Source organism: Equus przewalskii, chromosome 9 (assembly GCF_037783145.1).
Source record: "Equus przewalskii isolate Varuska chromosome 9, EquPr2, whole genome shotgun sequence".
NCBI lineage: Eukaryota > Metazoa > Chordata > Mammalia > Perissodactyla > Equidae > Equus > Equus przewalskii.
In genome coordinates, this window is record NC_091839.1 from 4,923,336 (window position 1) to 4,937,073 (window position 13,738).

The following is a 13,738-nucleotide window of genomic DNA, read 5'->3' on the forward strand; positions in this document are numbered from 1 at the left end:
CTCCATAAAGTTACTCCTTTCCTCTTTATAATTAATCTACTTTGTGAGTAGCTACTTCGAAACTATGTAAGACCCTGTTCTTCATCGAATTTTCATCTGTTCATTTATCTGTTACATCAGTGACTTCCTGTTCATCCTTTCTGTTCTCTTCAGTGGGTTATATATAATCTGCTACTTTCATTACTTATTTTGGTGCTCCAGTTGCCCCAGATTTGGCCAGCAGGCACCGCTTTATGCTGGCTTTCATGTTCTTTTAACATGTCCCCATCATTATTTGAGTATCTCCTTGCTTCCTGGCACAACACGTTCATCTTGAATTTTCCCTGCACCAGCCCTGGAGTCAGCCCTTCCTGCAAGGAACATGCGTACCTTTTAATGGAGAACAGTATTTAGAAACCAAGATATAGGGGTGGGTGTGCTCATTGCTTTTGTGGTGTCTCTTCTTCCAGACCTTCTCAGTGACAATGTCAGGGGACATATGTGTATATGGACTCATGTTTTTATGCATATTATTTATACATTTCTATATGGAGAGAAAATCATGAGTTCTCACCAATACTTCTAGTTCCGATCTAATACTACATTTCAGTCTAATATTCTCCTTTTTCGTATTTTTAATTCTTTTCCAACAGTGAGGAATATGACTCCCATAGCCTTAACATATCCAGTCACTGCCATCCCTCCAAACTCTCGGACACCTTCCTTATCCTGCTTGGGCTCTGACACATGTGCCAGGCCACCCACTGCACAGATGCTGCCCTCACCCAGTGTGGGTTCACGCACCCCCTCCCTGCACTGCTCCCTGTGCAGGTGTCCTCAGCTCTCAGGTGCACACTCTGCTTTGGACCATCACAGCCTTGTGCCTTGCTCAGCCCCACATAATAAATTTTGGCCTGAATTGTTTAGGAAAGAAAGAGAGAGAGGGAGACCTCTGATAAAGCATCAAGCATAAAAAGCAGATTAACAGACCATATACATACTATATTTACAGTTTTAAGGTTTGCATGGAAAAAAGACTGTAGAAATTGTACTAAGATTATAATTGGTGTGGTTGTGGGTTAAAGTTATAAAGATTTTTTTCCTTTTCATGTTTCCCAAATTGTCTGTAATATGGTTACATTACATTTCAATCAAAACATTTCAAGGAAAACATAATTTAAACAGTATTTTCTAAACCATCTCAAGCTGCATACAGCGTGCTCAGGATTCATGCTGATGGTCCAGGTAGATGCCTACAATTTTAACAGAAGATCTAGAGAAGAGCAGTTTTACATCCAAACAAACCTGGATCAGAATACAAAGTGCTCATGAATTTTAAAAATAAGACTTGAGTTCCAGTTCTGGAGAAAGATGATACTTTTCCCTGCTTCTCCCTGTGGAGTTAGGCCCAACGTCATGTGCTGCCTTGACATCTGGTGAAATTGGAGGGCCTCACATGGCCCAACTGCAATTCCCTCCTCACTCTGCTCCTGCAGACGAGACCCCACAGCCAAACCCTCCCCCCTCACCCAGGGGACCAGGCACAGTCCCAGTTTATCCCTGGCTATCGGGTTTCAGTTCCCTACCAGCCTGCGGAATTACTCAAACATTCTCCTGAGGGAGCCAGGGTACCTCCCGCCCTCTTGATACTACCTCGCCGCCTCCCACAGCCCCTGCTTGTTCACTCTGTTCCAAAAACAACCCCCACGTGACCCTGCGTGGCATGCGGTGTCTCCCCAAGGCTATGAGTATATGTGACTATTAAAATGCTGTCAGTGCCATTTGTCCGGTCTCAGTGGTTGTATATTAACCATGCCCACAACCCTAGGGCAGGAAGCCCGCCCTCACCAATGGGGAGAAGAAGAGGTGATTAAACACTGCCCTCTAAATACAGCTAAATGTCGTGGAATTTCTTTAACAAACAATGATTAAAAGACTCTTAAAGCTGGAAAGAAGAAGGTGGACTAGCTAGGGAACTCAGAACTCGGGGAATAACAATATATTGAGTTCTCTGAGTTTTTTTTCTTTTAATCTCTCATATATCCAGGAATATGTGCCAAAGATTCCTACAACTCAGAACCACCAACAGGGATAAAAAAATAGACAAGGAAAGCCTGCTCTCTCTGGAAGAAGACAAGTAAAAGAAAAACCCAAAAGAGACCAAGCAGGGAGCCCCAATGCCTATTCCATGAGAGAGTCACTGGTAGGTGGTCTGATCCACCTGCAGTAGCTATACAATCAGGGTACACGTTGGTGGCTGGTCCACCTGCAAAGGTGGCAGCAGCTGAGCCCTGTGTCTAAGTGCCTTCCACCTAGTGGCATAAAAAGACCCAGGTCCAGCAGCTTCTGTCCCCTATTCCCAACCCTCCAGCTGAAGAGTATGGCCCAGCAACACTAGGCGGCCCTGGGAATGACACCAACAGAGATCGAGCAGTGGCCCCAGCAGTGCTGGAAGAATGAAGCTAGAAGACCAGAATTACATTGAAAGGGTCTGATAGCCAAACCACCACTGGAACTAATACCCACAGGTTCTGGTATGGATGTGTATATGTATGCCAGAACCTATATATTAAACCTAAACAGAGCGGCTCCTGCTAAAACAGATTTAAATAGTCTGAAGTGTCATAGTAAAATACAAAATGTCCAGGATACCATTGGAAATCACTCATCATTCCAAAAAAACACAATTTGAATGAGAAAAGACAACCGATTTTGACACCTAGATGAATCAGATGTTGGAATTACTTGGCAAGCATTTTAAACTACTATCATAAAAACGCTTTGATGAACACATACAAATTCTCTTGAAACAAATGAAAAGATAAAAAATCTTCGCAAAAAATAGCAATACTAAAAGAGAACCAAATGGGCATTACAAAACTGAGAAACAGAACAACTGAAAAAAAAATTGCTAGATATGGACTTAATAGTAGAATGGAGATGACAGAGGATGGAAACAATGAACTTGAAGACAGGTCAGCAGAATTTACTCAAGCTAAACAACAGACAGAAAATAGACCGACAAAAACTGATGGAGCCTGAGTTCTATAAGACAATAATCAAAGATGTAACATTCATATAATCAGAGTCCCAGAAGGAGAGAAGAAAGAGCGGGGGACTGAAAAGTATTTGAAGAAATACTAAAAGAAAATCTACGCTGAGATATATCAAAATCAAACTTCTGAGACCTAAAGACAAAAAAAAAAAAAAAAATCTTGAAAACAACCAGAAACAACACATTACCTGTAAAGGAACATCAATTAGAATGACAACACATTTCTCATCTGAAACTGTGGAGGCCAGAGGGAAGGGGCACCACATTTTTCAAGTGCTACAAGACAAGATTTGTCAACTGCTAATTCTCCATCCAGTGGAACCATCCTTCAGGAATCAAGAGAAAATAAAGTCCTTCTCAGACCAAGAAAAACTAAGATCTAACCCTAGAGGAAGCTCTCCAAACAGGAGAAAAATGACAGAAGAAGGCTGGGACATTCAGAAAAGTAAGAAAAACAGTGGAATGGGTAAAAATAGAGGTAAATACAACAGACTATGCTTCACCTCATGAGTTTCTTTAATCACATTTTGTGGCTGAAGCAAAAGTTGTAAAACTATCTGATGTGGTGTTCAATATATAGAGAGGAAACACTTAAGACCATTATTTTTAAAAAACGGAGATAGCAAAAGGATATAAAGAACCATCACTAAGAAAATGCATACTCAAAGCAATATACTCAAACAAATTATAAAGAAATTAAAATTAAAGTCTAAAATTGCTCAAATAGCCCACAAGAAGGCAAGAAAAGAGAAAGAAAGAAGTGAGAATCATAGGCAACAAACAGAAAAGAAATAATAAAGTGACAGACTTAAGCCCTAACATATCAATAAGTACTTTAAAAATAAATGTCTTAAATTCACAAATTAAAAGACACAGATTGGCAGAGTGTGTAAAAAGACACAACCCAAAGACATACTGTCTACAAAGAACTCACTTCAAACATAATGATATAGGGAGGTTAAAAGGAAGGGTGGAAAAGACATATTATGCAAAATTATTTTTAAAAAAAATTGGCAACGATTTTGTTGCAAAGGCAACAAAAGCAAAAATAAACAAATGAGACTACATCAAACTAAAAAGCTTCTGCACAGCAAATGAAACAATCAACAAAATGAAAAGGCAATCCATGAAATGGGAGAAAATATTTGCAAATCATATATCTGATAAGGGGTTAATATCTATAATATATAAAGAACTCACACAACTCAGCAAAAACAACAACAACAACAAAACAACAACAGCAAAAAAACCAAACAATCCTATTAAAAATGGGCAGAAGATTGCTGGCATAGTGGTTAAGTTCATGTGCTCTGCTTCAGTGGCCCGGAGTTTGCAGTTTCAGATCCCAGATGTGGACCTAGCACCATGCCATGGCAGCGTTCCACATAAAATAGAGGAAGGTTGGCACAGATGTTAGCTCACCGACAATCTTCCTCAATCAAAAAGAGGAAGATTGGCAAGAGATGTTAGGTCAGGGCCAATCTTCCTCAAAAAACAAAAAAGAAAGAAAAATGAGCAGAGGATCTGAATAGACATATTTTTCCAAGGAAGATATACAAATGGCCAACAGGTACATGAAAATGTGCTCAGCATCACCAATCATTAGGGAAATGCAAATCAAAACCAAAATGATATATTACCTCACACCTGTTAGAATGACTATTATCAAAAAGACAAGAAATAACAAGTGTTGATGAGGATGTGTAGAAGAGGAAACCTTTGGGTACTGTTGGTGGGAATGTAAATTGGTGCAGCCACTATGGAAAACATTATGGAGGTTCCTCAATAAATTAGAAATAGAATGACCATATGACCCAGCAATCCTACTTCTGGGTATTTATCTGAAGGAAAGGAAAACACTAACTCAAAGAGATATCTGCAGCCCTCTGTTCATTGTGGCATGATTTACACTCGCCAAGATATGAAAGCAACCTAAGTGTCCATCAACGGATGGATGGATAAAGAAAATGTGATATATATATAAACAGGAATATTATTCAGCCATAAAAAATAAGGAAATCTTGCCATTTGCAACAACGTGGATGAAACTTGAGGGCTTTATGCTAAGTGAAATAAGTCAGACAGAAAAAGACAAATACTGTAGGATCTCACTTATATGTAAAATATAAGAACAAACAAACGAAAACACACCAACTCATAGATACGGAGAGCAGACTGGTGGTTGCCAGAGGCAGGAGATGTGGGGTGGGGGAAATGGGTGAAGGTGGTCAAAATGTACAAACATCCAGGTATAAAGTAAATAAATCCTAGGGGTGTAATGTACAGTATGGGGACCATCCTTAATAATACTATATTGTATATTTGAAAGTTGTTAGGAGAGTAAATCTTAAAAGTTCTCATCACAAGAAACAAAAATTGTTAACTATGTGTGATGATGGATGTTAACTAGCCTTACTGTGGTGATCGTTTCACAATATATACAAATATTGAATCATTATGTTGTACACTTGAAACTAATGTAATGTTAAATGTCAATTATATCTCAATAAAAAAACAAACAAAAAGATAGAAAGGATATATCATGCAAACATTAATTTAAAAAAAAAAAGAGTGGCTGCATTACTATCAGATAAAGTAGACTTCAGAGAAAAGAAAATTACTAGGCACAAAGAAGGACATTACTTAATGATAAAAGGGTCAATCCACCAAGAAGATGTAGCTAATCTTAATGTGTGTGCACCAACCAAGAGAACTTCAGAATATATGATGCAAAAATGGGTACAGCTGAAAGGAGAAATAGACAAATTCACAATTATAGTTGGAGACTTTAATGCCCCCTTCTCAGCAATTGACTGACATTCTAGACAGAAAATCAGCAAAGACAGAGAAGAACTGAACAAAACTATCAATCAGCAGGGTCTAATTGACATTTGCAGAATATTGTAACCAAATATTGTTTTCAAGTGAGCACAAATATTCACCAACATAGACCACATCTTGGCTCAGAAAACAAAACTTAACAAATTTAAAAGAATTGAAATCATACAGAGTATGTTTTCTGACCATAATGGAATCAAACTAGAAATCACTAACAGAAAGACAACAAGAAAATCTCCAAACACTTTGACATTAAACAATTTACCTCTAAATAATTCATGGGTCAAAGAGGAAGTCTCAAAAGAAATTAAAAAAAAATCACTGAGTGAAAATGAAAACACAACCTGTCAAAATTTGTGAGATGCAGCTAAAGAAGTGATGAAAGAAAAATTTATAGCACTAAATGCTTACATTAGAAAAAAAGGAAAAGTCTCAAGTCAATCATCTAAGCTCCCATCTCAAGAACATAGAAAAAGAAATTAAAAGCATATAAATTGGAATGGAAGAAATACAACCGTCTCTATTGGCAGATGACATGTTGTCTACAAGTAAAATCGCAAGAAATTTACCAAAAAAACCTTCCTAGAACTAATAAGTGAGCTGAGTAAAGTTGCAGAAGACAAGGTCAACAGACAAAAATCAGTCGCGTGTCTATATACTGACAGTGAACACGTGGAAACCAAAATAAAAAATGCAATACCATTTAAAATTGCTCCAAAGAAAATTAAATACTTAGGTATAAATCTAACAAAACATGCACAGAATCTGTATGGTGAAAGCTACAAAATGCTGGTGAAAAAAATCAAAGACGACCTAAACACCTGGCTAGACATACTATGTTCATTGACCAGAAGACTCAACAAAGTAAACACGCCGCGTCTCCCCAGAACGATTGATGGGTTAATGCAGCTCCTGCTACAGCCTCAGCAAGAGCTTTTTCAGACATAGACAAGCTTATTCTAAAATTTATATGGAAAGACACAGGCCCTGGATTGGCCAAAACAATTTTGAAAATGAAGAATGCAGCGGGAGGAAACATTCTCTCTGATGACAAGGGTCACTACGTAGCTACAATAATTAAGACAGTAATTAAGTACAGGCAGAGGGGTAGACAAATAGTGGAACAGAATAGGGAACACAAAAAAGAGATCTACACAAATAAGCCCAGTTAATATTTGGTGAAGAAGCAGAAGCAATTCCATGGAAGAGGGACAGTCTTTTCAATAAACGGTGCTGGAGGAAGTGGACGTTTACAGGCAAAAAAATGAACCTCGACCGAGGTTTTACACCTTATACAAAAACTAACTCAAAATGGATCATGGACTTGAATGTAAAATGTAAACTTATAAAATGTCTAGAAAAACATAGGAAGAAATGGTCAAGATCTAGGCTAAGAGTTCTTGGACTGACATTAAGAGCATGAGCCATAAAAGGAAAATTTGATAAACTAGAGCTCATCAAAACTAAAGTGAAAAACTTCTGCTTTGCAGAAGACTCAGGATGAAAAGGCGAAATACAGACTGGGAGAAAATATTTGCAAATCACATATCTGACAAAGGACATGTATATAGAATATGTAAAGAACCCTCGAAACTTACTAAAAAGAACTCAGACCACCCCATAAGAAAATGGGCAAAAAACCTACACAGACATTTCACTGAAGAGGATATGCAGAAGGCAAATTAAAAAGCGCATGAAAAGATGCTCAATATAATTAGCTGTTAGAGAAATGCAAATTAAAACCACCTTGAGATATTACTATACACCCAAATGTACAAATGACTAAAATAAAAATGCTGGTAAGGATGTGGAGAAAACTGGATCACTCATACATTACTGGTGGGAAAATACAAATGGTCAGGCACTCCGGAAAGCGGTTTCACAGTTTGTTTAAACTACAAGTGGACTTACCATAAGACCCAGCAATTGCATTCTTGGGCATTTATCTCAGAGAATTGAAAACCTTTTTCATGCAGAAATTTGTTCATAAATGTTCACAAAATCTTCATTCATAGCAGCTGCAACCTGGAAACTACCCAAATGTCCTTCAGTGGGTAAACAGTTAAACTTTGATACATGCAGACACAGACACCCCCCCCCCCCCACCCACACACACACACTCACACACAAGTAAGTGAATGTATAACTGGTGAAATCTGAACAAACTCTGTGGGTTGTGTGAATGTCAGTTTCCTAGCGTTGGCCTTGTGCATAGTCAGGTAAGATGTCACCACTGGGGGACACTGGGAGAAGCTTACACAGCCCCTCCCTATACATTTCTCTGCAACTTCCTGTGAATCTGTAACTGTTTCAAAACAAACATTTAAAAAAAACAAAACTAAAACTTGAGACTGTGAGCCCATGATGGACAGTGTGGGGCTTCTCCTCAGATTCTGGGAGGCCTGTCTGTGCTGTTTCCTCCCCTGGAAGGGGCTTCCCACTTTATCCTATGCCCCTGGCACAGGGCTGACCCCAAGAAATGCTCAGGAAATGTCTGCTGAAGAAGGAAAGGAAGGAACAGAACGCTGAAGCACAGTCCCTTGTCCCGTGCTGTGCTGTGACAATGCTTTTCTGCTCCAGGGCTCACCCCAATACAGCCAAGGGGTAGTAGAGAGCTCACAGGACTCCAACGATGCCAACATGGAAATGACACCAAGCAGGAGTCTGCACGCTCCTTCAGCATTTTCAGTAAAGTCAGGCAGGTGACAGGAGCACAGAGCTAAGGTGCTGGCAACCTGGAGGCTTTGTTACCTGTTTTGCTAGGGGGCACATGGAGGAAAGGCTGTTGTTGGAGAAATGCATCAGGAAGAGGTGGGGCCAAGGACACAGACATGCTTTGATGGGCAGTGAGGGTGTCAGGAAAGGAGGCAGGGAGAGCCGGTGGTGTCTGTCACCACACAGCCATGAGAGCGGCTGCAGCCCTGGCACACACAGTTCCAGCTGTGGCAACGTCTCCAGTAGGGGCACCTTCTCACTTCCGGTCCCCATCTCCTAAACCTAGGGGCTTACGCCTAGTCTGCAGGCTGGCAGAGACAGCCTCTTTTGCTTTCTCTCCATCCTCTTTCTTCCTCCTCATGGCATCACCGCCTTCTTTCTCTTCTTCCAGTTAGAAAACAAGGGCTCCAGAGCATAGCAATAGATGGAAGCAGTTATCGAGGAGGTGGGAGTAGAGGCACTGAGCGGACATTTCACACTGGCCCAGCACACAGCACCTCCTGAACTGTAGACAGATCTGTTCTGGGAGACCCTCTGTCTTCATCTCAGTTCTTGGCGGCCAATGTGGGCCTGTCTCTGGCCAGGAGCAGTGGCTGGGAGCATATCTCCACCCAACTACTCCCAGTGACTGTTTCAGAGAAGGAAATGTTACCCAAGTGGCTCCAGAAGGAACTCGAGCACGTGCCTGGGAGCTCCTGCTTCTGCTGGAGCTGCTGGCCACTTCCTTGCCTCTGGAAAAGCCTGAGAAGGAAACTGATGCCCGGGATAGAGAGCTGAGGGCTGGGGGAGGAGACTGAGCCCTGATGAGGGTCTCTCCTGCCTCCAGCCGTGTCTGAAGCAGCCGCTCCACTGCCCCTGGGCTTTTCAGTTACGTGAGCAAACATATTTCCTTTACTGTCTTCAGGCAGTTTGAACTGAATTTTCTCTCCCTTGCAACATAGAATCCTGACTGACACAAGGGTTAGCTACCTTAGCATTGTCATGGGCCCAGTTTAGCCACCAAACATAATGTAAACGTAGATTTCCAGCATTACATCTCCTGCCTAACATAACAGGGGGAGCTCCCCATCCCTGCAGGACTCTGGGAAATGGCGTGAGACCAGTCCTCGAACCTTGAACTGCAAAGGGAAACCTCCTCTGGGGACTAGACAGACAGTGGAATCACGCTGAGCAGTGTTAATGATGCCTTCTCAGTGCTTCAGAGGCTGGAGGCGAGGGTGAGCCATGGGGCAGTTATTAAAACTTCTAAGAGGTATATTGGGCCCTGGAATCCTCAATTTAGGATTTCCCCCACAGTGGTCCCACAGAAACATGTAAGAAACAGGAAAAATGGTAAAGAATCTAATTCACATTCATAACTTTGAGAGGTGACTGCCTCTAAAAAGTAAGAGCAAGAGGTCATGAAAATGGAGCAATTTGGGGACACAAATATTCTTGGAGATGAAATAGCTGATTGCTGGATTTTAAAATGCTGTCAGTGCCCAGCAGATTAGGTAAAGAAGAAAGAAAACTGAATCAGAAAATTAGAACATAGGCTGAAGAAATTCTCCCAGGGAAATCCCAAGACAGACGAAAGACAATATAATACATATAAAGTGAGACTCAAGATAGCGCTCAGCCAGCAGGGCAGAGCTGCTGAAGAGAAGAGATCATCAGAGAACTAATGGAGAGCCTTCAGTCTCAGCAGCATGGCGGGCTGAGCTGACAGGACCCCTCCCCAGCAGACACACACAGAAACACTGGACAAAATATAATGCTAGTAACTAGTAATAGCAATTTATAAAACACTTTAATACATGGTGGAATGTGAAAGAATAGAAGAAAGAGAAACCTCTGAGCAGCAGAAACGGAGCAGCAACTCAAGGCCAGAGTGGGAAGGTCACGAGCAGAAGCTGCAGCAGCCACGAACCCGTCAGACCAGACGCCGAGCTAGGGGCCAGGATGGAGGGTGAACACCTGCCTGAAATAGTGGGCATGGCCTTAGGGGGCAACGCAAGGTGGGGAGCTGGGACCCTCAAAAGGCTGTCCCTGAATGTGAAGGGGAACTAGGAAAATACCACTGGCACAGGGAAGCAACAAGAAAGTTTGTCTCTGCCTGGACCTCTAGATGGTAAAACAAAGCAAAACAAACAAACAAAGCAATAACAACAACAACAAAACAAATTCCATGAGAAAATAAAAACTAAGGCTATATATATGGGGATATTGGATCCAAATTTATACTATACACATGATGCAAGTTGTAAAATGAGGAAATAGAAAAACTGGCCCAGATTAGTAAAACCTCTGGCCTTTCTGGCATTAAAAAATATAGTTCTGATCCAGCCCTGATTGCCTAGTGGTTAAAGTTCAGCACACTCCATTTCAGCAGATGGGTTCAGTTCCCAGGCACAGAACCACACCATCCATCTGTCAGTAGCCATCCTGTGGTGGTGGCTCACATAGAAGAACTAGAAGGACTTATAACTAGAGTATACAACTATGTACTGGGGCTTTGGGGAGAAGAAGAAAAGAGAGGAAGATTGGCAACAGTTGTTAGCTCAGAGCTAATCTTTCCCAGCAAAAAAAATATATATATGTGTGTGTGTGTGTATATATATATATATACATACATACATATATATAGTTCTGTAGCCACACTTCCATAACTCAGAGTATCCAGAACTCACTTCTGTAGGAAAAAATCCCCATTGAAGATGAGCTCACAACTTTAAAAAGTATATGTATAAAGAAATAATTCATCATGAAGGAGAGTCAGTAGTTACAACTTACAGAAGGAATATCACCTCAAGAATTCAAGACAAAAAGACAAATGGAAAGGACTATAAAATAAAAGTGTGAAAGACACTTTGAAAGGACTACAGGGGTGTAAGATGATCAGAGATAAAAGAAGGCCTAGAAATTATAATAAAATAATAAGAATCTAGAAGAAAAGAACAGGTAAGTTTGAAAAAGAGCATAATTGGCCAATCTCACTCATGAACATATACACAAAAATGCAAAATAAAATGTTACAAACTGATTAAAGCAATATAAAGCTCATTGTGACCAAGTAGGGTTTAATCCAATAACACGTGGATGGTTTATCATTAGAAAAATATATTGATGTAATTAAATAAAAAATAGATTAAAGGAAAAAAACACATGAACATCTCAACAGATGCAGAAAAAGCATTTGATAAAATTCTATATGCACTCATTATAAAAATTAGGATAAAAGAATTATAGCAAAAACCTACAGCAAACATTATACCTAATGGTGAAATCCCAGAAAATTTTCCTTTAAAGTCAGAAACAATATGAGGATACTTACTGTTATTGCTTCTATTTAACTCCATACTGGTAGTTCTGGCCAGCTCTATAAGAAAAATAAATGAATAAAAAGATTGGAGACATTATAATCATCTACATAGAAAAAAAAAGCTGCAAACAAGCAGGTAGGACTAAGAGTGCTTTGCAAACTTGCTGTACGCTTAATCAATATACAAAAATGGCATATCTTAATGCCAGCAACAAACTACTAGAAAAGGTAATATCCGTTCATGACTGCAACAAAAACATCAAGGCACCCAGGGATAAATTTAACCAAACACATGCAAGATATTTTGGAGAAAGACTTTACAGAAGGACGTAATAAAACACTCGCATAAATGGAGAGCTATGCAATGTTCATTGCTGGAAAGATAGTATCATGAAGACATTAAATTTTCCCATATAAACATATACATAAACTGCATTTCCAATTGAAATACCAACATTTTTTTAGTGTGGAATTTGAAACATTGGTCTTAGAAGTCACATGGAAAAGTAAAAGGTTACAAATGGACAAGAAAATTATAAAGAAAAATAAAGAAGTAGGACTTGCCCTGCTAAAAATCAAGACTTATTATAAAGCTATGGTAATTAAATCAGTGAGGTACTAGCACTAGGCAGACAAGAAGAACCAAAGGAACAAAATAGAATGAGCAGATGAATGCAAATATAGAAACTTGGCATATGACAGAGATGACTTTAAAATGAGTGCGGAAAAGAACTATCCAATAAGTGTTGTTGGGACTGCTGGCTACACATATAGAAAAAATAAAATCACCTCTCCCCACCATTTCACACTATCCGTAAAAATAAATTCCAGGAGAACTGAAGTCTTAAATGTGAAGAGCAAAATGTAAAAACTTTAAAAACATATTGCCAGTGAATTTCTGCTTCTGCCCATCACGCACCATGAACACTTAGAAAACTGGAAAAAATATACAAATCAACTATTTTCTGACATTGAACAACAGACATTGCAGGAATATGATGTCAGAAAAAAAGGAAACCAATGAAGTGTTCTTACAATCACTTTGACTTTCTGCTTGGAGGCACCTTCTGGACTGTGCCACAGGGGAAGAAATTCAAACAGAGCATGACATTCTTGTTCAATTGAGAAGACACAGACAGAGTTCAGAGAGACTAAGGAGACTGGAATTTGCAGGGCATAGTAGAGGAGAAGAAAGAGCTATGCACAGAAAGATCTCCATATGCATAGGTATTCCTTTGAGTCTCTAGTTACAACTAAGCTGTGCATGTATAGCAGAGATTCCAAGAGGCTACCAGGAAAAGAACAACTATAAAGAAGAAATAATTGGAGCCATTGCCGGAGCTCACACAGAGCTGGGAGATGTTAGAATTCTAACAGGTAGAGTGGAGAAAATTCATTGACCACCAAGGCCATTCAGTAAATACCCCAGAAAGAACACAGTATAGTATTAGAGCTAAACTAGCCCTAACGTAAAGACTACTTTAGTCCCCACCCTGAAAGACCCTTGAGATTTTTAAAAGATCACCCTAAAAGAGAGCTTGAGGCATGTGGATCATGCCTCAAATGATCCACAGGTAACTTAGTTGGCTGCCAAAACAAAACTTAACTCTCTTTAAAGGAAGACAAGAAAATCCAGTCACTAAATAGTGTCTAGCATCCAATAAAAAATTACTAGATATGTGAAAATGTGACCCATAACCATGGGAAAAATGAGTCAATACAATATACCAGAAATAACAGAGATGATAGGATTATCAGACAAAAAAACCTTAAATGGTTATTTTTTAAAACTCACGGATTTAAAGGGAATATAATGAGACTAATGGAATTTATAAAAAGAAGAGCCAAGG

At 39.7% G+C, this 13,738-nt stretch overlaps 1 long non-coding RNA gene across 1 annotated transcript in view; it reads right to left on the reverse strand.

Moving 5' to 3' along the window:
• LOC139085430 (uncharacterized) overlaps nt 1–13,738 on the reverse strand; it is a 32,101-nt gene that overhangs the window by 9,041 nt on the left and 9,322 nt on the right. Inside the window, exon 2 of the long non-coding RNA XR_011543711.1 lies at nt 11,901–11,945. This is a non-coding gene — a long non-coding RNA (uncharacterized lncRNA). The remainder of the gene's footprint in view (nt 1–11,900; nt 11,946–13,738) is intronic.